This window comes from Mesocricetus auratus, unplaced genomic scaffold (genome assembly GCF_017639785.1).
Source record: "Mesocricetus auratus isolate SY011 unplaced genomic scaffold, BCM_Maur_2.0 Super-Scaffold_100018, whole genome shotgun sequence".
Lineage (NCBI taxonomy): Eukaryota > Metazoa > Chordata > Mammalia > Rodentia > Cricetidae > Mesocricetus > Mesocricetus auratus.
The window spans coordinates 30,999,790-31,022,941 of NW_024429199.1; the positions used below are offsets into that span (position 1 = coordinate 30,999,790).

Here is a 23,152-nt window from a genome sequence, read left to right on the forward strand (position 1 = left end):
TTCATTGGATGTTGAGAATTAGATTTTCTATAAACAGTTACATAAGTAAACCAACTAGTCTGTTGAACAATTATTTTTCTTTCTTTTTCTTTTTTGGTTTTTTGAGACAGGGTTTCTCTGTGGCTTTGGAGGCTGTCCTGGAACTAGCTCTTGTAGACCAGGCTGGTCTCGAACTCACAGAGATCCTCCTGCCTCTGCCTCCCGAGTGCTAGGATTAAAAGCATGCGCCACCACCGCCTGGCCAGGTGACAATGTTTTAAAGGAAATTGGTACCTTGTTTGATTTTCTATTAAATTCACTTTTTTTATTTTCTCTTGTTATATTCACCTTATTACAATTTCCATTAGAATGGAGTCAAATTCTCAATTAAGAAAGTAACTATTTAATTTTTATGTGATCACAATTTAGGATTTAATCAGGAGTTACCAGTTCCATATTATTGTGTATGTTGTTATAAATGATACATTTAAGGGCTCTTTGAAGTAGATTATTTGCCAAAATTGCTTACTCATGAATCAAGACACTCAATTTGTGCTCAGTATATAAAGGCTCTTTTTCAAGTCATCGAGTGTTTTAAGCCTTTTCAGCTACTTGCTTGGAAAATCCCTAGTGTTTTTCTTTTTTAAGTTTTCGAAACAGAACTGATTTCTGGGTGCATTCTTGTTTGTGTTCACTAGAATATCTGTGTAAAGTCATCTTTCTGTTCCCTAGTTATTGCCAGAAGAAAGCACATTAAAGGGATCTAAAAGTCAGAGGGAGATGGAATTTCTGTGATGTATAGTGCTGAACTATTTCTTAACTTTCAAAGTGGTTTTTCAAGAACCAGTTGGATGATGTAAGATAAATTATGAGGTGAAAATTAGTTGAGGTCTGTTTACTTTCGTTTCTGTGAGGTCATGCATTTGTAAACTTTCAACATTTCTGCAAACCAGCGTACCTCAAATTGGGCCTTTGTATTTTACATGTCATCATCTTAATTGACGTATGTACATTCCTGAATTGTTGTCTCTTGAAGAAGTGAAATGAAACATATACTTTGAAGAAAATTGAAATAAGTCAGACAGGCTTTGCTGGGCTGGCACCCACCTCTGAGATAAGCCTATCCGAAGTTTATTCTGAGTTACTCTCTGACCCCAAGTGTCCATTCTTTTAACAAACATCTGTATTGACTTGCTCCCAGAGTGCATCCAATGCAGTCTCTTTCCTCAGAGGGGTTTGTATTTGCTTTTCCATACCCTTCTCTCACCTAATGTGTCACAACTTCACACTCAAATGCCTGAACTTCCTGCACACTTTTCAGGTTATTTGGGACATTTGGATATGAAATTCCTGCCTTTTGTACTGTCTTCAGCAGTTCCTCGCAAGGAGCTCACAGACACCTAAAATGATTCAGATTATGACTTTAGAGAGACTTAACTTCCAGTCTTGCCATTTGCAGATATCAACCGACCACTGGATTTGGAGGAGATATTTAGTGTTTAGCTCTAACGTTCCTTATGCACACACCCCAGCCTTTCCTGCCTTTGGATACGACTAGACCATCTCAGGCTTGGGGGCTTTTGACGGCTCCTTGACGCTGATGTCTCCTCAACTTCAGTCTTGGGTCCTAGAGTCACTGGTCTGGTTGCTGATGGCTTCTCCTTAGATTTTGACTATCTCTCAGATGTTGTGTGTGTATACTAATCTCCATTCTCCCCCAAAGTTCCGTGTCTATTCCTTTGTCAGCCTCTACAATCCACCACACTACCCTAGCTTCTCCCTGGTTCTTAAACTATTTTTTGACTTTACCTTCTTTCTCATCAAACTCTTTCCTCGATCCCCATGTTGTCTCTAAGAATAGACCTACTTCTTTTTGTGCTCTTGTATGTGTAACTGCTCCTTTATCACAGTGGTTTTCAACCTTCCTAATGCTGCAAGCTTCCTAATGTAGTTCCTCATGTTACAGTGACCCCAACCATAAAATGATTTTCGTTGTTACTTTATAACTGCAGTTTTGCTACTGCTATGAATTGTAATGTAAATATCTGTGTTTTCCAGTGCTCTTAATTGATCCCTGTGAAAGAGTCATTGGACCCACCAATGGGGTTGTTATTCACAGGTTGAAAGCTGCTTCTATAAGATGATGTCTTCCCAGCTCAAAATTTAGAACATCCCCACTCTCATTCTTTCCTATTACCCTTAATGATAATTTACACCTATTGGAATCTTTTAACTGTAGGTGTTTTGCTAGTTTGATTGTAGTAGCTAGGGTGGATGATTGACAGACCTCTTTAAATTGTTAAAAGTGACAGTTCATCCAGGACAATCTCCAAAACAATACAGAGAAACCCTGTCTTGAAAAAACAAAGCAAACAAACAAAGAAAAAGGTGACAGTTCAGATGATTAAAGTTAAACTCTTTCAGTTTAGTTCTAATAATATCCATACCTTATATAACAGAAAGGCAATATCAAGTCCTAGTAGATAGGTTAACAATGTGTTTTCATGGAAAAAGCTATTATTGAAAGTCACGTGTGAAAAGCAACTCACTGTCTCTTCACTAGTGATGAATGTAACTTTAGTAGGAACTACAACATAATTGGCCCAACATAAATAAAAATTCAAACAACGAATGATGCTTTTCTTTACATAATAGCTTACCAACTTAAAAATATTTGACAACATCTAGCAAAATTAAAGGTATTGGGAAAACAGCCTTATTAGTTCCCTTCATCAAAGTGATTGGAAAATATGTTATAAAACTCAAGAAGAGCCGGGCGTTGGTGGCGCAGACCATTAATCCCGGCACTCGGGAGGCAGAGGCAGGTGGATCTCTGAGTTCGAGGCCAGCCTGGTCTACAGAGTGAGTTCCAGGACAGCCTCTAAAACAATACAGAGAAACCCTGTCTCGAAAAAAAAACTCAAGAAGGTGTATGCTGTCTTTAGATACCACTTCTACATATAAGTGTTTGTCCTATAAAAACTTTTAAAATGGATGTGTGGATATATGTGTTAGTGTGTTAATATAAAAACATGCAATTGGAAAATGCTAATTGTTCATCAGCAAGGAATATTTTATATTCATGCTACGAAATACTGCATAACTCTTTAAAACAACGAGGTAAAACCATGCATATTGGCTTATTATAATGGCTTGTCTGAGACAATAATGTATAATTAGAAATCACATTGTAGAGGAGTATGAAGTTATCCTACATTCTAATGGGTCCTATTATAGAAGTAGGGCATTTTATATTTGTATGTTTGTGTGATTTTATAAACATAATTAAACATGAAGCAAACTATACCAAGTTTTCAAAATGAGGACTCTCTATGGGAAGGGACAAGGCACTGATAGTTTATATGCTTGTGGATTATGTAAAAAATTAAACATTTTGGATGTGGTGGAAGAACAACAATGGAGATCAAAGGCTGCCTCGTGAGAATCTGACCTGTCCTTCCACTGTGTGGATCTTGGGGTAGGACTCACATTACTAGGCTTCACCAACTGCCTTTACTCCCTGAGATATCTCACTGCCCCAGATGCTTTGTCTTTGCAAGGAACATGTATTAATTCATCAATTTGAGGAAACTTTAATGAATTTTGCTATTTTATTTTTTAAGAGCTACAAAAACTGGTCAGAACAACTATTTAAGCACATGACTAATTTTCTGAGTCACTTGACCGTTACTCTTTCTTCACTGAAGAGGAAGATTCTTAGAAATATTCCAGATAATAACTTCTTTTTATGCATGACACTATATGACTCTGAAGATAAATAATGATATAAAAGCAGGCAGAAATTATGGCTTCAAGTAGAGTACGGAACAAACAGCCATAAGCCAATGAATTCCTAAGCAACCAAAAGCCAGTTTCCACACAGATAGACTTAGTCATGAGCACTGAGGAAGGCGCCTCCCTTCTCCCCTGAAAATCAGTGTCATCAGCAGGTTACTGTTCTGACATCCATGAGACCTCAACTACAGAAAGCAGAAGTAATTATGAAAGTAAATTTGGCCCCAAATGTTGGGTACTTTCTGTCTCCATGTACAACATACTTCTAGAAGGAAAGTGGTTGGACAAATGACAGCATGCATGCTTTCTGTTGTTGCTTGAGTGTTAACGTCTTCATGATTACAGAATGAGCAACTGCTAATCTATTGCATCAAAGTCTGCATTTAAAGTAGCCCGATACTGAACATATTTTAAGATTTGATTCAAAATGTCCAGAGAAATAATCATTTTGTTAATCTGCAAAAATTTAACCCATTTCAGTCTTAACATATAGGTAGAGTGACTAAATGCTTTTGCAGACACTGATAGATGTGTTGAAGTGTATGTGTGTTTTGGCCATGGCAAGATGCTCTGACTTTCTTTTAGGCATTTTCAACCATCGTTGTCCTCAGGTGAAAAGAGCTCATGCGATTGAACAAATAAAGCCTAGAAAGTGGAGTCTAATGAAGTCAAAGAGGAAATCCTACAGGAGAGGTTGCAAAGTCAGTTACTTAAACATTCAGTGAGCATGACTTATTTCTTATTACAGTGACAGTCCCTAGTAGATAACCAGTATGATGGAGTCTCCAGTGAGACCAACACCACATAGATGGTATTATGGAGGGAAAGATATTGACACAGAATCCTCCTTTCCCTGGTCAGGTCATACCTGTGCCATTCCAGGGGTCATTATTTAGAAAGAGTCCATACCTAGAACTATCTAGACCAAAGAAGTCAGGCATGGGTGAGTATCCAGCCATCCAAGAAATAATTCAGCTCTCTCTCTCTCTCTCTCTCTCTCTCTCTCTCTCTCTCTCTCTCTCTCTCTCTCTCTCTCTCTCTCTCTCTCTCTCTCTCTGCCTATAGTAAGCCGTGTGCCATATCTTGAATATGGGAGGATGCCCTTGCAAGTGTGGATGCCTTTCCTATCAGGAACACAACATTTGCTTTTGTGTATCAATTTTGACTTATTTTTAAGCAAAAAGCTTATTGACTTAAAAGAAAATGAATCCTAAGGATTTGGCTTGCAGTAAAGTGTTTGCTGCAAAGGCAGGAAGACTTGAGTTGGGATTCCCAGCACTCAGGTAAAAGCTGAATATGGAGGTGCTGGGGAGTTAGAGGCAGGAGGATTCCCTGGGGCTTTCTGGTCAGTCAGTCTAGCCAAACTGGTGAGCTCCAGGTTTAGTGGGTGACACTTGGTCAAAAAGTAAAGTGGACAGTAATTAAGCAAGACACCAAATAGCAACCTCCGGCTTCTACCAACATGTACACAGTGTGCACGCGCTTGCATACATGCACACACACACACACACACATACACACAAATGTACTTACTCTAGAATAGTAAAGTTAATAGGAATAAAAAGGTGATCTGGATATTGAAAAGTGGTCATTTGGAGAAGATTGGCATTTGGTGTGGTGTGGCTCTAGGGGAGACGAGTCATTTAGAAGACAGTTAACCTAAACAGCAAATCTCAACCCAGACAGATGCTGCTGCAAGTTCTGTACATCTCTGTTAACAATTGGTTATCAAGAAAATAAAGCCAGCTATCAATCTTACTCCCGATCATCAGTTGGCACAGGAGGGAAACTCCCATTGGGAATAGCTGGTGTTGGCCCACTCACCAGCTATGAAGTGTGTGAGTTATGGAGATGGTGTTTTCTGTATGAAGTCAAACAAGTGTTTTATTTCAGAACTTTCTCTGATGTGCCATTCCTTTTGAATTTTCCTGTATCATTTTGTACAGTGAACCAGTCCTAGAGATGGACAGATAGGTAGCTTTCTTGCACAAAAAAAAGCTTGGCAAACTCTAGACTTCACTTTTGACAGTGTTCTCATTGAGGGTGTAATATCATGGCTCTTGGGAAGTAAAGAATGTGGAAAAGAGTAAATGGAAAGGAACCAAAGACAGAGAAAACACAGTCCAGGTTTAAAAAACAAATATAGTTTAAAGAAAGAACATTGGTGGTTAAATGAGAAAATATACTCAACCCATGATGGGTGATGAAGTCACATAAATTCCCTTTGCCCACCATTGAACTACATCAGCTTAATGCCTGGAAAGAAAATAAGCCTTTTGGTTGCTACATGGGTTTTCCTGTCATCAGTGCAGACTAGCTTTGACCTTCTTCTAAAATACACACTTCAGGAGCACTGAACGAGCACAATAGGAGCTATGTAATGTAGTGGCTTTGTAGTTGAATTTTCTCACTTAAAAAATGAATCCTAAAGCTATTTTCAATCATTTGTAGGATTTTTTCTTAAGAAGACAGTTTAACTTACTATCTATTTATATCAAAATATCTTGATTTGTAGTCATCCCCAAATCAACTTCACCCAAGCTTGTGGTTTAGAAATGATCTGCTTTAAAAAACAATTACAAAAATATCTTCACAAATTCAACTGCTGTGAATCCAAAAGGATGCACCCTCTAACACATTCTACTTCAAGCCTGGTGCCTCTGGTAAAAAAAAAACAGAGGGCATTTTCTCTAGAAGCTAATGAAGAGCATGAGTCAACCCACTGAAATAATCAGGCACTTTTCATTAATCATGTGCTCTCACTAGACATTATTCTTGGTTTTAGACAAGCCAAAGAATAGACAAATGCTCATAATGTATGCGGCTCCTCTTTTAGAAGATCCATTGCCTGACTGAGACTTTAAAGACTGGCATTGAACTGAAAGACAGATCCAGAAAAGGGGAAATACTTCAAGCAGGAATCTACCAAATGGGAATCTCCATTATTACCTGCTTTTGTGGGCATCCTTGATTTCTTCTGCCCTCCCTTTCATTTGCTAAGCTCTTAACTGTACATCCAGAAATTGTGTACATCTTCCATCATTGACACTGGCCTCTGCTGAGAATGAATAGTGGTTTTGATGAGTGGTGGCCTTACTGAACAAAATTAAAGATGGAAAATGAGGTTTCACTGATCAAGGGGGTACCACTGACTGGAGGAACAGTGCTGGAGGGAGAAAGCCATGCCTCTAGAGACGAGCTATCCTGTGGGACACCTCTACTCCCTTGAATTCTCCTACTCAGACTGTGTGTCCCAGCTGCTTTCTGGCTGGATCTGCAGAAGTACCAGCTTTCAATTTAGACCCCTAATCTCATCTCTTGAGAATGGTGACACGAAAATCTGTTGTTTAGGAGAAGATCATGACCACAGAATTTCTGTTTCAATACCAGTGAAACTTTAACATTTCAACCAAAACTAGGTCATGGGGTTTTTTCCTCTAGGGGGCTTTGTTAAGATGGTGTAGCACCTTTGATTTTCATTTTTATGAGGCCTGATATCATAGCTGGTGTGTAGTTAGAGGCTCATTACTTCTCACTTCCTGACTTGTCTTTGCATGTATTATAATACTGGAATGTTAGAGAGGCCTGCCACTGCTGGAGTTAGGTCAGAAGAAACGATTCTATGGATATTATGTGAATTCTTCCATTATAAGGTTTCGTAGGCATGCATAATTGATGACATTGAAGAGAAAAATATGCCTTCAAGGAATGAATGCTTTTAAATGTAAAACAGTTGGATATTATGTCAGTGTGAACTACATAATCAATCATCAAGAAATTTGTTGATGTATGCCAGATGATGAGAGAGAATAATTGTTTCACACATTCGTCTCAAGTCTACCTAGATTCTGCTTAACTTGAGCAATCACTGGCACAGGGTGATATGTGGACTTTGATATGGAAATATGATGCAACAATGTTCTCTTACAAACACAGACAGCCTCTGAACGTACAGGAGCTTTGTTCCCTTTGGACTACAGGCAAGGGAATAGCATTAATTAACATGGTAAACGTCTGTAAGTTATTCAGCTCCTGATCCTGACAAAATCAGGCAGAGGTTTCAAAGTGGTGATGCTGAGTAATTTCTGTTTTATTTCATATTTTCTGGCTAGACATACCAGATATCATAGACTCAGATATTGGCTTCACACACCATCTCTGTAATACTATCAGTCTTGAGAGGCTAAAGCAAGAGGAATACTAGGTCTAGGTTACCTTGGGCCAAAGCATACTTCTGCCTAATTAGTTTTTTTTTTGTTTCTAAGAAAAGCATCCATTCTAGTTTATTTAGTAAATGAATATGATGTATCTGTATTTGAAATTCTCCAGTAAATTGAGAAAGGATTCTGTGAATTGATTTGCTGTTATATTCTGATCTTTTAAAAAATAATTAAAAATTTTTGAGGTTGTAATATAATTACATCATTTTCTCCTCACTTTTCCTCCATATAAACTCTTCTTCATACCAATCCCCTTGCTCTCTTTCAAATTCATGATCTTTTTCTTTAATTATCTATCATCTATCTATCTACCTATCTATCTATGTATCTATCTATCTATATCTATCATCTGTCTACCTATGTCAGCCTTCTCAATCTGTTAATTGTATATATGTATGTTTTCAAAGATGACCATTTGGTATCAGATAACCAATTGGTGCACTCTGCTATGAGGAAGACTATTTCTCCTGCTGTTGGCATTCCTTGGTTGTTTTTAGTGCTTTGTGTAGGGGTTGAGGACTCATTAGCCTTCTTCCATTCACGTTAGCATTTCTACTGATGTTCAGGTATGGTTAGGCAGCTATGCTGGTGAGACTTCATGGCTGTAATTTCTGGAATACTATTGAGCTGTTAAAAAATGAAATCATAAAAGTTCAGGTAAATTGGTGGAACTAGAAAAGATCATATTGAGTGAGATAACTCAGACCTAGAAAGACAAAAGTTGGATGTTCTCTCTCATCTGAGGCTCCATCACGCCAAATCTTCAGATGTAAGTATATAGCGTGAAGTAACTACAGGAACCCGGAAAGTAAAATGGAATCATTTTGGGGGCAGGATGCAATAGAGAGGGGAACAGCATCATACAAGTTATCTGAGGGGGAGGTGGGAAAATAGGAAGGGCTCTAATTAGGGAGGGGATGGATACATGTTGAATAAAGGAAGGAGGGTAAAACCACAGTAAGGATGTCTGAAAAAATTATAAGGAATTAAATTATTGATTAGTTATCTAAAAATACCTCTAATGCATATATGTTGGTGTGTAAATATTCATTTATGTTTTAGATGAAAATTTCCCATAAGCCATAGACCATCTAACACAACAACCCGACACCAGGCTGAGGATTCTTTTTTTAAGTTGATGGTCAGAGTTGTCCAAGACACTACCAAAGCATTATAGTTTGCTCGTCACTGCTGCACTTGGTTGCCCCGCAGAAGTGGAAGGTAAATTCCTATTGCTGAAGACACCACGAACACTAGACACAGGGCCCAGAGAAGGCCCGTTGGCTGGATATTTTGATCTTTCTAAAACACATGTATAAGTGTTGTATCACATTTTCAAACACCAATAAATTTCACAGTTTTCAAGCTTTTTGAAAGTATTTGGAAGTGAGCTGCCAAGGATGACATCACATATGGACCTGTTATCACAACTGGTGGTAGGAACTTTTCATTGAGAGAATTGAAGCATCCAAAAGAAAGGTTTTTTTTTTTAATTTTTTTTCTTTTGGTTTTTATGAGACAGGGTTTCTTTGTATTGTTTTGGAGGCTGTTGGTCCAGCCCGGCCTCGAACTCACAGAGATCCGCCTGCCTCTGGCTCCCGAGTGCTGGGATTAAAGGTGTGCGCCACTACCACCCGGCCAAAAGAAAGGTTTTAACAATTTTTATTTCATTTACATTTTTCTTTTTTATTTATTTAAATTAGAAACAAGCTTGCTTCGCATGTCAATTCCAGCACCCTCTCCCTCCCCTCCTCCCCTGGGCCCCTCAGCCTCTCAAGTCCCCCACACAATCCCCACTCCGTTCCCCAGGGAGGGTGAAGCCCTTCATGTGGGATCTCCAGAGTATATAATTTCGTTTATGGCAGGGCCTAGGCTCCCCCCCCAAGAGTCCAGGCTGAGAGACTCATTTTGGCATAGGCAGCCAAAGTCCCTCATTCAGGGGGTCTGGATAAGTCCCAAGTGGGCCTCTCAGCCATCAGTCTGGGGTCCAAGAGCTCTCCTTTGTTCAAGTCAGCTGTTTCTGTGGGTTTCACCAGGCCAGTCTTGACCCCTTTGCTCATCCTCCTCCCCCCCCCCCCGGTCACTAGGTTCCAGGAGTTCAGTTCAGTGTTTATCTGTGGGTGTCTGCTGCAGCTTCCATCAGTCACTGGATGAAGGTTCTAGGATGGCATATAAGGTAGTCGTAAAACTCATTATCAGGGAGGAGCATTTAAGGTAGTCTCTCCACTATTGCTTAGTTTGCCAGTTGGTGTCATCCTTGTAGATCTCTGGAAATCTCACTAGTACCAGATCTCTCCTCAAACCTATAATGACTCCCTCTATTATGGTATCTCTCATCCTGCTCTCCTCTATTGCTGCCTTCATTTACATTTTTAAAGATACCCCTTATTAATCATAATGGGAAAAAAGGTGGCCTAAAACTATGAGTTGTGTTATTTTTTTAAAAATAGCCTAAGTTGTAAGTGAATAAATGAACGAAGCAAGATAGCAATTCATGTTTTTATGATTCATCAATTTCTTCCTGTTTTTACAGAACTATGTTTTCAATAACAAATATTAATTTCATAAAAGTGTAAAGTCAGTGCATAGTTCCTATTCTTATAATTTGAGACATATGTAAGAGTTATGCTTGGTTTCATGAATATGTATTCAATATATATTTATATTGCTTATTTAAACTAATTCTAGGGATTAATATTTTTGTATAAGAAAAAATTTTTAAATAGCAATAGTCTTGCTTTAAAAGCTGGAAGTACTCATTTATTTTTACAAGGTTGGCTAAGATTAAAAATACCCAAAATTGGTCTTCTTCATGAAGATGTGAGATGAGAGTAAATTTGATGCATTGAATGTGTAAATGTGGAATAGTAGGATCAAAGAAAAAGAGTGGAGTGATTTCTTCTAAGTTACACACATACACACACACACACACACACACACACACACACACACATGGTATCATTGAGTACTTAGCTAAATTAAACAAAAACACTGTTCACAAAAAGACAACTTTACAAGGATTTCATAACACCATGTTTCATATTATAGTCCCAAGCTGAAAACTATTCAAATTCCCATCAACTTATTAATGGATAAACAGATTTTATGATTCTCATAAATGTCAATGGCACTCAGCACAACTGGAGTGACCTATGGAGACCTGCGGCCATGTGAGCTGTGAATCTTTCAGGCATGTTGAACAAAGGAAGGGACATAGAGTACAAACCCTGTGATTCTGTTTCACAGAGTGCAATGATAAAATCAGAAAAGCATTGCCTGTACAGAGCAACTGTTTGCAAGGGGACTTAGTAAGACAGGCTGTGTGGATGTAGCGCTCCAAATGGTGGTTACTGTCTAACAACATAGGAAAACATTTAATTATCAGACAGTATACTTAAAATGTGTAATTGCATCATATATGATGTATATATTGGAATATTAAGAAATCTCATTAAGTAGATAAGAAAAATGTTTTTGGAATTGGTTTAGTATGTAGGCGTCCCATTATCCTCAGAATTATCTGTATTGTAATGACTCAATTGTAATGACTTTTTAAAGCACAGCTTCATTGCTGTTTGCTGGAGTGTTTTCCTTTCGTCAGCAGGAAAAGGGTATGGAGTACTATTGTATTTGTGTTGGTGAGGTTCAGTCACATAGGTATAGTAGTCAAGAATAGCCATAGGGGTAGGCACCATCAATGTCTGCAAAGGCTAGTGACTAGCTCAGCGGAAGTCCAAGTGGCCATATCACTCTGTTTAGAGTTCTCTTCCTTCATAGCTTCTTTTTTGGTTTAGCAAAATAATTTAATAGTCAGCATATCTCTTATATTAGTTTATTTGGTAGATTTTGCCTTTTAGTTGGATTTATGTGAAGTGGACAGGTATTTTCAGTTCGCCAGGTTTAACTAAAACCAAAGATTAAAAGGGAATGGCCCAGGAACATTTCCTCTGCTTATTATCATATACATTTTTTGTCTTTCTTTTGACCTTTTTTTCCTGTAAGAAATAGTTTTTCACTTGTTTACTATAAAGTCATTAATCTTTATTTCCGAAAAGCCATGATCTTTGGAAAAACTCCACAAATGTCATTGTAAAGTAGATTAATTACTCAACAAATATAAGGCATGAACCAGAATGTAAATTCCAGCCAAACACTTGAGATTTCTGAGTCTGGAGTAGACTCAGCACCTGGTGAGTGGCTACTGAGGGGTTGTTTGTTCTTCCATGGTTACTGGCTGGAGCCATTACAAGCTAAGTAGAGAGCTGAAAGGATCAGTCAAGATTTTCTACTTTCTGAAGAACACCTGCTATGAACACTCATGGCTAATGGTCATTATTTTCATTATGATGAGCAAAATGAAAATGGAGCTATTGATGGAAGCCAAACAGTAAGACTAATAATCACCAGCTCTTAATATCTATGTCCCAGATGATCCATAGATTATTAAAGAAAAAAACAAAAACATGTGAACTTGAAAGGCATTGTATGAATGGTGCAAGGATGTACTGTGTCTAATGCAAGAAATCCCCAAAGTAACAATGATATAATTTTGAGCTTCAATAAGTGTTATGAAAAGATGGAGTTTGACTTTATATTTTATAGTCTGATCACATTTTGAGTTTCATACATGCATAAAGTTAAGCTTATGCAGCAGATGTATTGCTATTAGGATCTGTGACAACAGTTTAGTGTCATTGACTGTATCTACTGGGGAGGAGAATGATTTATTCTCATAGAATTGTATGCATGTTATGAGGTATGAAAGATACAATGGCACCTTGGAACCTAATCTATGTGATGAGAGAACAGGGGGATTTATGTGTCTGTCATCTTTCAAAGCCCCTGTCCTTTCTTGTACTTTAGCAGAGTCTTGACAGAAAACTGGAGAGGATAGGAGACTTAGCCCAGGGACTCATTTTCTCCCAATGATCAGTGTTATTTGGTTTTCCCACATCTGAAAACAGTTAAAATTACTTTATTTCCTTTTATTGTTGCTTGTGATACAAGGTAAATGACAATACTTATTACTTATATATAGCTGAAACCAGGAGTGTTTAAACCCAAATGAAAGCTTAGATTCATTTGCCAACCATTTGTAGAGTCAGGTCACTTTTTCCCCCCTGTGGATAGATATATTCACTAGACCTCAGCGTTTTCTCTTGTGTCTAAATCATATTCCTGACTCATTGTTGGTAATTCTTAAATTTCAGCTCCATGTATGAAAAAGAATTATAAAAATCATTGTTTTATGAGCTTTACCATCAGTTATTACAGGTCAGATTGCCAGAATTTAATTTAAATATTTATCAATAAATTGTATCCTTATAATTTTCTTAGCCATTAAAGTAATCTTTCTTCACTGTCATATTTCATGGCTCATTTATAGATGATAGGTTTTATTGCCATAATACGAAGTTCAACTAGCAAAAGTTTGAAAACAGATAAAATTTGTCAGTCACATGACTCATATTCAGTACATTTTACAGAGAAAACTTGAGAGAATATCAATCAGTCAACTGTAGATGGCTAGGAGTTACTGGTAGACCTCTCTATAGCAAGGGAAGCTCTTCAAATTAAACTTCCTCCTGACCTCGAATGTTATTCATAGCACAGTCGTTTTTCTTTTCACACAGAATCAACATTTCAAAGATTATCTCTGACACCTCCTTGGCAGCAACTGTGTGAAATCTATCTCGCTGCTGATGCCTTGCTCAACATCTTTTGTTTACCTTTTTTTCTTTTTGGACGAACTTCATTGTAGTGCAGGCCCTTGGTGCTTGTCTTGCCTTTCATGAAGGTGGAGACTGAGGGCATTGACAATCCAGCAATAAATTGCAATCTAGCAAGAAACCGCTTTCACACAATAATTTCTTACTGCGTGATTTGCCCAGGAACGTTGACATTTTTTAATTTCTGAATTAGGTATGGCCCTTACTGAATAGCACCTGCGATTCAACTAGTATTTTCAAAAGTATTTTTATTACTTATATATAATCTAGGCCATGAGTAGACTGGGAAACATTTTTCCCATCCTGGCAGTCCATATACATTTATGTTTCCATACTGTTTTTCACTCTTCTCTGCTTCTATGTAACCTAATAATATCCTTCTTTAAGACATTTTTTTCAAACCCTTTCTTATGCAGGGAATATGTAAAACAAGGCTAGGCAGATAAGTAGGGGTTTTCTTCTACCCCTCTAGAGCATTTTAAAATTAGGAACAGAGAACTCATGTATTATCACAGATCTCTATTTCCCCACATATCTCCTTTGGAATGTCATAATAGTTTGCTGACTTACTATAATTTATAATTATCCATACGTTTATATTTTCTTCTATATCTGTTACTGGGCCTAAAGGTACAGGGCACATCTTTATTTTTATGTTCTGCATAAAACAAAAAGAGTCCATTTTCTGTGAGTTTCACTAATTTTGTCTCTCTATCTATGCAGTTGTCAATTACTGTCCACATGGAATTGTTGTATAAGATGATACAGTGCTTGTATATAACTAAAAACCTCCTCACATCCTTTAGAGCATATCTTTGTTACTTATGACACTTAATGTGATGCTGATACTATGTAAGTAGTTACAGCATATGGCCTAGGGAGTGATGACCAGAGAAAACGTCTGTACACATTCAGTACAGAACAATGTTGTTTCTTGAATACTTTTGCTCTGTGATTACAAATGGGCAATTCCACCTAAAACTGTATTAACTTTAAGGAAAATTTCTCAAGCAGTTGATCATATGAGAATCCTGACTTGGAGATGACATGTCTCAAAATGGTCATGAAGCTGGCTTCCTGTATTTTCCTGGCTGAGCCATCCCTGAGACCTATGTCACTTGCCCCTGCCTCCAAGGCACCTCTCTCCCTCTTTCCTAGAACAGAAGCTCTGGGGCCTTTACCCAGCCCCACCTTTTACCTCCCAGGAGACCGAGCGTTCAGCAGAATCCTGAGTTGAAATTCCATGGGAGTGTGTGGAGTTGGGACCTAGGGCTGTTATTAATATTTTAGCTATGTTTTGAGTTGGCCTGGGGTTATAAAGGAATTTTATATTATCTCCACGGGGAAAATAATTTTAAAATCCAAGCAACAAAGTTGAACCACTTTTTTTTGAAATATGATGAATCAATATGTTTTAGCTGAGTTTAAAACTTATCCGGATATGTGAAAACTCCTTGCCCTGTTCTTTAAATTAAGACTAAAATACCCTTTTCTTTATTTATGTCATTATTTAGACACACTGTATACTGTTTCAATTTTTGTTTTTTATCAGACCTCTTCCTACTTAAGGACTTTTACATTTGAAATATAACTTATCTATCTTATAATTAATTGACTTTTAATTTTTATATCTAGAACTTTTAGACTATATCAGAAGTTATTATATCTTTTGATTAGTTTTTAGAAGGTATGCATAAAAATAATAAAAACCAAGGCTTTACATATGAATGATATTCACAATACTTTAATACTGTCTACAGCGGAAAAAAGTAACAGATTCCATTGATACAGAATAATTTTATGAACAATGTCAAAATAACTACAGTTGAGTACTGGTTGGCTTTGTGTGTCAACTTGACATAAGCTAGAGTCAGAGAGGAAGGAGCCTTAGTTGAGGAAATGCCTCTGTGAGATCCAGCTGTAAGGTATTTTCTCATTTAGTGATCAATGGGGGAGATCCTAGCCCATGGTGAGTGGTGCCATCCCTAGGCTGCTGGTCCTGCTCAGAAGGCCGACTGAGCCAGCTATGGGAAGCAAGCTAATAAGCAGCTCTCCTTCATGGCCTCTGTACCAGCTCCTGCCTCCAGTATCCTGCCCTGCTTGAGTTCCTATCCAGACTTCCTTCAGTGATGAACTGCCAAATAAACCCTTTCCTCCCCAACTTGCATTTTGGATATGGTGTTTTGCTGCAGCAATAGAAATCCTAACAGAGACAAATTGTAAGGTAGGAACACACAGGTTTGCAATAAGATATCAATACTAAATACTGGGTATGCCATGTTTGAAAAATAGACATGTGTCTAGGTGGCATGCAGACATTAAAGTAGAGGCAATGGAATTAACAATACTGGCTCTACTAATTGTTCAGACATGTACCTTCAAAACAATTCTACTCCACTTTTCCCCAAGTTCCTCTGGAACACTGATGGGGGATGGTTTGCATCAGTGCAGCAGGACGTGGCAGGAGAGAAGAGACTAAAAGAAAAAAAACCACATCATTAACAGCGTGAGAGAAGGTGATTGGCAGAGAAAGACTGGAAGCCCAGCCTCTCGTGGGCTTCATGTGAGGAGCACAGTATGAGAGAGAAAAGCACAGGATCTACAAATATGGCAGGAGGGGATGTTCTGCAACTGTCCTACTGAGGTTCAACTGCCTCAGGGGACGTTTCCTCTCCTCTAAGGTCTATTTCCATGACCCTCCACACATTGTGACACATTCTTGTCCTTACCCTACCTCCAACCCCATTCAACACAACCAGTGAGTTGGGTGTTTAAGACTCCAACTCAGAAATCATTAGTTTCTCTCTTCTCCATGTCCCTCCCACGAGCTGCCAGGTTTTACTTGCTTACCCGCTTACCTGTCCGTAGTCTCTCAAACTCCAATAAAATAGTCATTTTGTTTCTTCCCACTTTTAAATTCCATTATTAAGAATACTACAAGGCACAAAGGGAACCCCGCTACCTGGTAACAAGGACAAACTAAAAACATGTTTCTTTTCCTTTGCCTCCTGCCTTGTAAAAAAAGGTTTCTCTTACCAAGTGGCTTCTAAGTGTCGTTTCCATTTCTCATCTTTGTTGCAAGTCGTAAATTTTCAAAGCCACAGATAAAAACAGATGGGCATTAAAACTTAGAATTTTAGAAAGACAGTCAACATATCTCATGGTGCCTAGTTATTTACAGTATCACAGTTTCTCAGACTTTGGACTGTTTCTGCCTTTGAATATGGTTCAAGATGGGTGTCACACTGAGAGCGCCTGCTCCCTCTGCACACAGAACAAAGTTGTTTTGTTCTTATGTGCCCCCTGACTGTTCACTGAGCTTTTAAATTAATGGTGCAAGAACAAACTCATTCTGGGAGACTGATGTAATCTGTTATCAGAACTGTTATTAGGTGGAGACAGACCTCATGTCTGAAGTGATCACATCTGCAGAGGGGGTCACACAGTGGGGCTGGGAGGGAAGGGCTCAGTGTGTAGGGACAGATGCAAGGCAGGGTGACTTCGTTGGCTGGGGACCCTTTGTAAACGTTTGGGTTTGCATGTGTATTCACGCACTTTAGATTCGCAAGGCTTTTCATGTCAAGAATTTTTTTAAAGGCAAATTGACATAGATCATTCTTTCAGAAACTGATAACATCCAGAGAAATCCAAGCCCATCATTTAATGATTCAGTACCAAATCCTGGGTATTGTGAAAGCATCATTTCTCAGCTTGGTCTTATTAGGAAAGGCAAGGATCCCATCTTTAGTACTCTGGGAGGATATTTACTTTGTTGTTTGCAGATGTAATGCATCCATCAGTGGGATGTTATAACTTTTTGCAAAATATTTTATTGTTTACAGCCTCATAAAAATAAAAGACAAAGTAAATGGAGCATAATTTTGTGACAAAAAATGAAAAAGAGGAATTCCTTTAAAATAATGTTTTGATCTCTAGAAGGAACAGAAATGACAGCAGACATTTTTTGTAAGCTAAAAAACAGTCACCAGATTCAAATTTAGCAAAAGGAACTCACTTTCCACGGGAGGAAGTGTTATTTCTGAGCTCAGTATGGAAAACAGTACAAAAAACCAGATTCCACTTATTGTCGACAATGTGCTAAACTTCTGCAGCTGAGTTCTGTTACTCAGCTCAGCTTGAACATAAATTATTAGACGCTTAAAGGGAATCGCACAACATTCTCTATGATTGTCTCCCACAGCCTTGCTTGGTGGTAAACGCAGATTTTTTTTTGTATCCCCTCCCTTCTTGCTCTATAGAGGATTAAACAACCATAGATTTGAAAGTCCGTTATTTCTGTTAAAAGTAAGATTTGAAAGCTAGTTTCTCACTATCCCTTCTGTTTCTTCCTCTGACTTTTAGGGAATATTTTAGCTTAAATACTTCATGGTAATGATCACTAAACAAAACTAATAGAGAACTTAATTTTCTTCAAAGGAAAGAGTCCTGTATTTTAAAGTTGAATAAAACATGATCAATCCTAACAATGCTACTTTTTCAGTGTGCAGAAACAGGTTTTATTTCACCAACTGCTCAGCAGATTGTTATAAACATCCCCACCTCCACAACAAAAAAGAGAAAGAAATTAAATCTCTCCCTTCCTTCCTTCCTTCCTTCCTTCCTTCGTTCCTTCCTTCGTTCCTTCCCTCTCTCCCTTCCTTCCCTCCCTTCTTCTTCCCTTCCTCCTTCCTTCTTTTGCCTCTCTCCCTCCCCCTCTCTTTCATTTATGATAAATAAGGCCCGATTGAATTTAGCACCAGTTGAGTGACAATTATGTGTAGTGAAACAAGTTCCATAAAGGGTGCAGCTCTTCTGATCCCTAGTCCTCTGTCATCATTCCCTCATTTCTGTAGACACAGATTCTGATCCCTAGTCCTCTGTCATCATTCCCTTATTTCTTTAGACACAGATTCTGATCCCTAGTCCTCTGTCATCATTCCTTCATTTCTTTACACACAAATTCACATGGAGCCTGCCAATATCGAGCCACGTATGCAAAAATATTACCCAGCCTCGCGTGATTATTATTTATTTCACCTGGATAACTCAAATGAGGGGTGTTATTTTTAAACTTCATTTTAACCTGGTAATTGTGCTCAATGCAATTTCTCCACCATGCTTCACTTGTAAGTATTTCCAAAGAAATGTTGTATACCAGTGGTTCCTCCTCCCCTTTAACTGCTGTGGTCTTGTTGTGGTTGTGGTGGTGGTGGTGGTGGTGGTGGTGGTGTGTGTGTCCGTCCATGTGTGCTTTTACCCACTGAACCATCTTCCTAGTCCATATAACAGAGGTTCTTAAGTGTGAACAATACTATGGATGAACTTTGTGAAAATGCAAAATTTGGAACTCCATCCCAGACCCACTAAATAGAAATTCAGGGGTGGACCCCATCAGCCTGCTTTTACCAGCCCTATACATAATTCTCATATAAACTAAACTTCAGAGGGCCACTGTTTTTAAAAATCTTAGTCATTGCAATTAGAATTTAGGCCAGTATGGCTTAATTCCCATCCTCCCTCCCCTGACTACCTCAGGAGTTACCCAGCATTTATGATACTTCAGTTATTTATGTCTGCACACCCTCTTTGACTACCTTAAATAATACTACATTGCTCAGGATGTGGGCTCTGAAGACCACCTGTGTGTTGGAACACTGGTTTATTACTTATAAGATGCATGCACTTAGGAAAGCTACTGCTCTGAAATGAGGTTATGAGAACTCCAATCTCTTCAGATCACTGAGAAATAAGTGAATCTACCTAATGTTTTCAGTGGAGTCTGACTCCATAGGAAGAACCTATGATGCATTATGGCTCTTATCATCAGTCACCACAACGGTTAGCATAGTGAATAATTATATATTATTTTGGAAACTGTTATAAGTTTTAATCAAGGGCTTTGAGAATGATCTTTTGGAGGAAACAATCAATTTAGAAGACTTTTCAGTTGCAGTGTGTAATGTCCATTTCCCGTTAGCAGGCTCCTTTCATTCTAAATGTTTATTTTGTGTTAATAAAATGATTTCTTAATAACTAAAGGCAGGCATGAAGAGCATGTTGTCCTAGGTAGCTTGTGTGAAAGTGATAATGTTCTCATAAAGTGAAGATAATAGGTTACTAAGTAACCAGTCATCTTCAGAATTTTTTAAATCTACTCTTGTCAATCTACTGGCATATCACTATCTTTCCTGAATTAAAAAAAGGAAAGAAAAAAAGAAAACTCAGCAAGTGAGTTTAATATACATTATCTAACCATTGCATTCTATCCTTGTTTAAAAAAGCCTTCATTGTTTGCCTGTGAGCAGCCCAAAGAGACATATGGATGGCCAATAGGCTTTTTGCACTAAGAGTTCTTTTCTTATTTAAGCACTGTACTCTGGTTCTTAACATTAGGCATTTACAGGCTCCTCATGAGTTGGACTGAGTTCAGTGCAGGGCAGCAAGCATGGATGCCACCTATTGTAGGAGCTTCACTTTTATCCACCTCCCAGAGCCCATGGAAATGGGCTCCTTTTAGTCTCTTCCAGACTCAGGTTAGGGAAAAGTGTCCTCCTGGGAGAATCTATCTGTTTGCCACTTCAATCATTTTGAAAGCAGAACAACAAGGAGGTTACAAATGAAGTGGTGACAGCATTTCCTTCCCCATGATGGCATTCTTAGCCAAAATGGCTTAGGCAGGCTGGAAAGGGGTGGGAGTGAGCATGAAATGTCTTCCCTTACTCATGAAAACCATATTGAGGAAAGGGCTTTCCCCAACCTTTTGTGTAATGCCCTGGGTCACTGGATTCTTTCGTCTGCTGTTCAGTCATGAAACAGATGATGTGTTCAACTGTTGTTGCCTGGCCTTTACCTCCAGGAAAAGAACTAAAATATGGCTATGAAGACGCCAGTTTGATTTATCAAAAGCTCATAGTAGTGATTCCATTTACAGGCTTGCACATTGACCATGTTTTATATGCCTTTTGATTGTGAATTTGATATATTGAGAAGGAGGGATTCACAAGACACTCTTTCATTTTTTCCATCTGCAACTTTAAAGCATATTTCTAGTTTGAAAAGATGTTTTCAATTTATAACACATTGGAGGAACTGAACCGTACCCCTAATCATTTTATTAGGGTGTAAAATCCATACCCATGTAAAAAATGCTTCTTAAGGTTCTATTTACAGAAGAAGGCTCATTCAATGGTTTTGCTGTGTGAGTTCAAAAGTAGAACTTGTGTTTGCCTGGAATTTGGAGTAAGGGCAGATATGGCTGTTAGTAACATTCTATTGAACATAGCAGAGTATTCAGTGGAAAACAGTAATAAAAATGAACCTATCAAAGTAGCGTTTTCAATTGTCTTGGCCTCCACGTCTAGGGTCTAACCTTTGCCATCCCTCTGCGTCTAGGTCAGAGAGACAGATATAGTGGCTTTGCTTTTTCTTCCCTTGCGTCCCTTCCCTGCCTCCCCCGAATCCTAAGACTCCTTTAAAGCGTACAGTTCAAAGACCAGCCCCAGTGAAAAGCACTGTGTCTTTTTTGGCCCAGCGAGCCATGTCCTGCAGCCCATGGGCATTGTGTGAGGCTTTCAGTGACCTCATCTTGCAGAGTCAGAAATGAAAAGAGACCCTTCTGTTCTGTGTTTGCCTAAGTTGTGCAGTCAGCACCCCGTGTGAGGAAAATGCAGTTGGACTCCAGCAATGACAGGGCCCCCTGAAAAGATGCAAAATTCTTTCGAGAAATGCTATCGGCTTGTCCTCATGTTACATACTTTGAGGAAAATAAAACCTGAAATTCAATCTTATTTACTGAATATGGTTATAGATATTTCTTTTTAAAAAATTGAAAGTAACAATATTGACTGTTTATTACGGGCAGAGTTAATGGAGCAGAATAATAGATGAAAGCAATACTCCTCTCCGTTGGGTAAACTGCTTTTTTATTTTTAGTATGCTGGTGACTAAGTAGAAAAATATGTGTTACCACCTCTCTCCCTCCCCCTATTAACTAATCATCTTTATTCACAGCATGTGGAATTTGGCACGTTTTCTGGTTAACTTTTTTTTTGTCTAATTGTTGCATCATATTTTTAATGAATGTGAAAAAAAGTCTCCCTCCAAATAGCTAACTACATTTTTAGAAGTCAGCAGGACTATGGCATTCTATAGTGGTAAGAACCCTGTGAGAAGATAATTTAGTATAAATCTTTAGAATAACATGTCAAATCTAAAATGTAAAATGCATTTTAGAAAAAGAAAAGGCATAAATTAATATGGGCAGTAACATACAATTCTTATAAAAGGACCAGAATTAGGAATCACAATATGAATGACTGCCCATTAGTGATTATGAAAATAACCCTGCCTATAGCATATTTAGGTGTTGTGAAAGGTTCAGACATTGAACTTCTACAGCAGGGACTCTTCTTGCCAGCATAGTCATGAGTACATAGAGAGTACTGGAATATTAGTGATATTTCTTCTAATTCAATTCACAGATATTTAGTTATATATAATTATTAGACACCATTGCACCATGGGAAATGCTATCCCTTTACTTTAATAAAAGAAAAATTTACAAACTCTTGACTTGATGACCTCACTGGCTCTCTGTTCTCCACTAAATCAGAATATTTTTTACTGGGATGTGTTTTTATGTCCTTTGTGAAGGAAGCTTGAGTTCAGCAGAGTTGACATTCTGCTGGCTCACATAATGAACCACCTCATTCCAAGACATTTTCTCTAGGAAATGATTTCCTTTCCTTATAAATCTTGCTGTGGCCCTTTGATATCATGTACACAGAAAACATTGTTATTTACTGAGAACCAAGATTGGTGGCTTTTGCAAAAGGCAGAAGATGGTATTTGGATTATATTCATTGATTATATCTTTGGGGCTCTGAATGAGTGATAATATCCTTGAGCCTCTATCCTCTTAGAGAGACAGGCAAAGGGCTGAAGCCTCATGGCAGGGATAGTGGTCCAGAGTAGCCTATGAGCCTCCTGGAGGATGGTTTTCATCCTGCCTCTATGAGTGGTAAACATGTGGCAGTGTCAGGGTTCTGAAGTGCTTTTGAGGTCTTGCTACACTAGCCAACTGAGTGTAAATGTAGCAAGGCATTTAGTTACTGACTGACAACATTTCTGTTTCACAAGCTGGACAGCACAGGTTGTCACCAGTGTCTACCATGTTGTAGAAGAACATGATCCTGTCATGTGCTTTCAAATTTCAGAGGAAAGAAAGTACATGACACAAGATGTTGTGGAATAGAGTATTGCTTTCACTATGTAGAGGTGTGTTACATTTGTTTATGCTGCATTTGTTTAATTATGTAAAGATGGGTTGCTGTTTTAGCCTTGCCTGCCTAAGGCACCTGATTGGTCTAATAAAAGGCTGACTGGCCAATAGCTCGGCAAAGGAGGGATAGGTAGAGGCTGGTAGGCAAA

The 23,152-nt window shown here is 38.3% G+C and overlaps 1 protein-coding gene across 4 annotated transcripts in view; it reads left to right on the top strand.

Moving 5' to 3' along the window:
• Positions 1-23,152, top strand: part of Adgrg6 (adhesion G protein-coupled receptor G6) — a 126,956-nt gene that overhangs the window by 9,680 nt on the left and 94,124 nt on the right. The gene's annotated exons all lie outside the window — the stretch shown is intronic.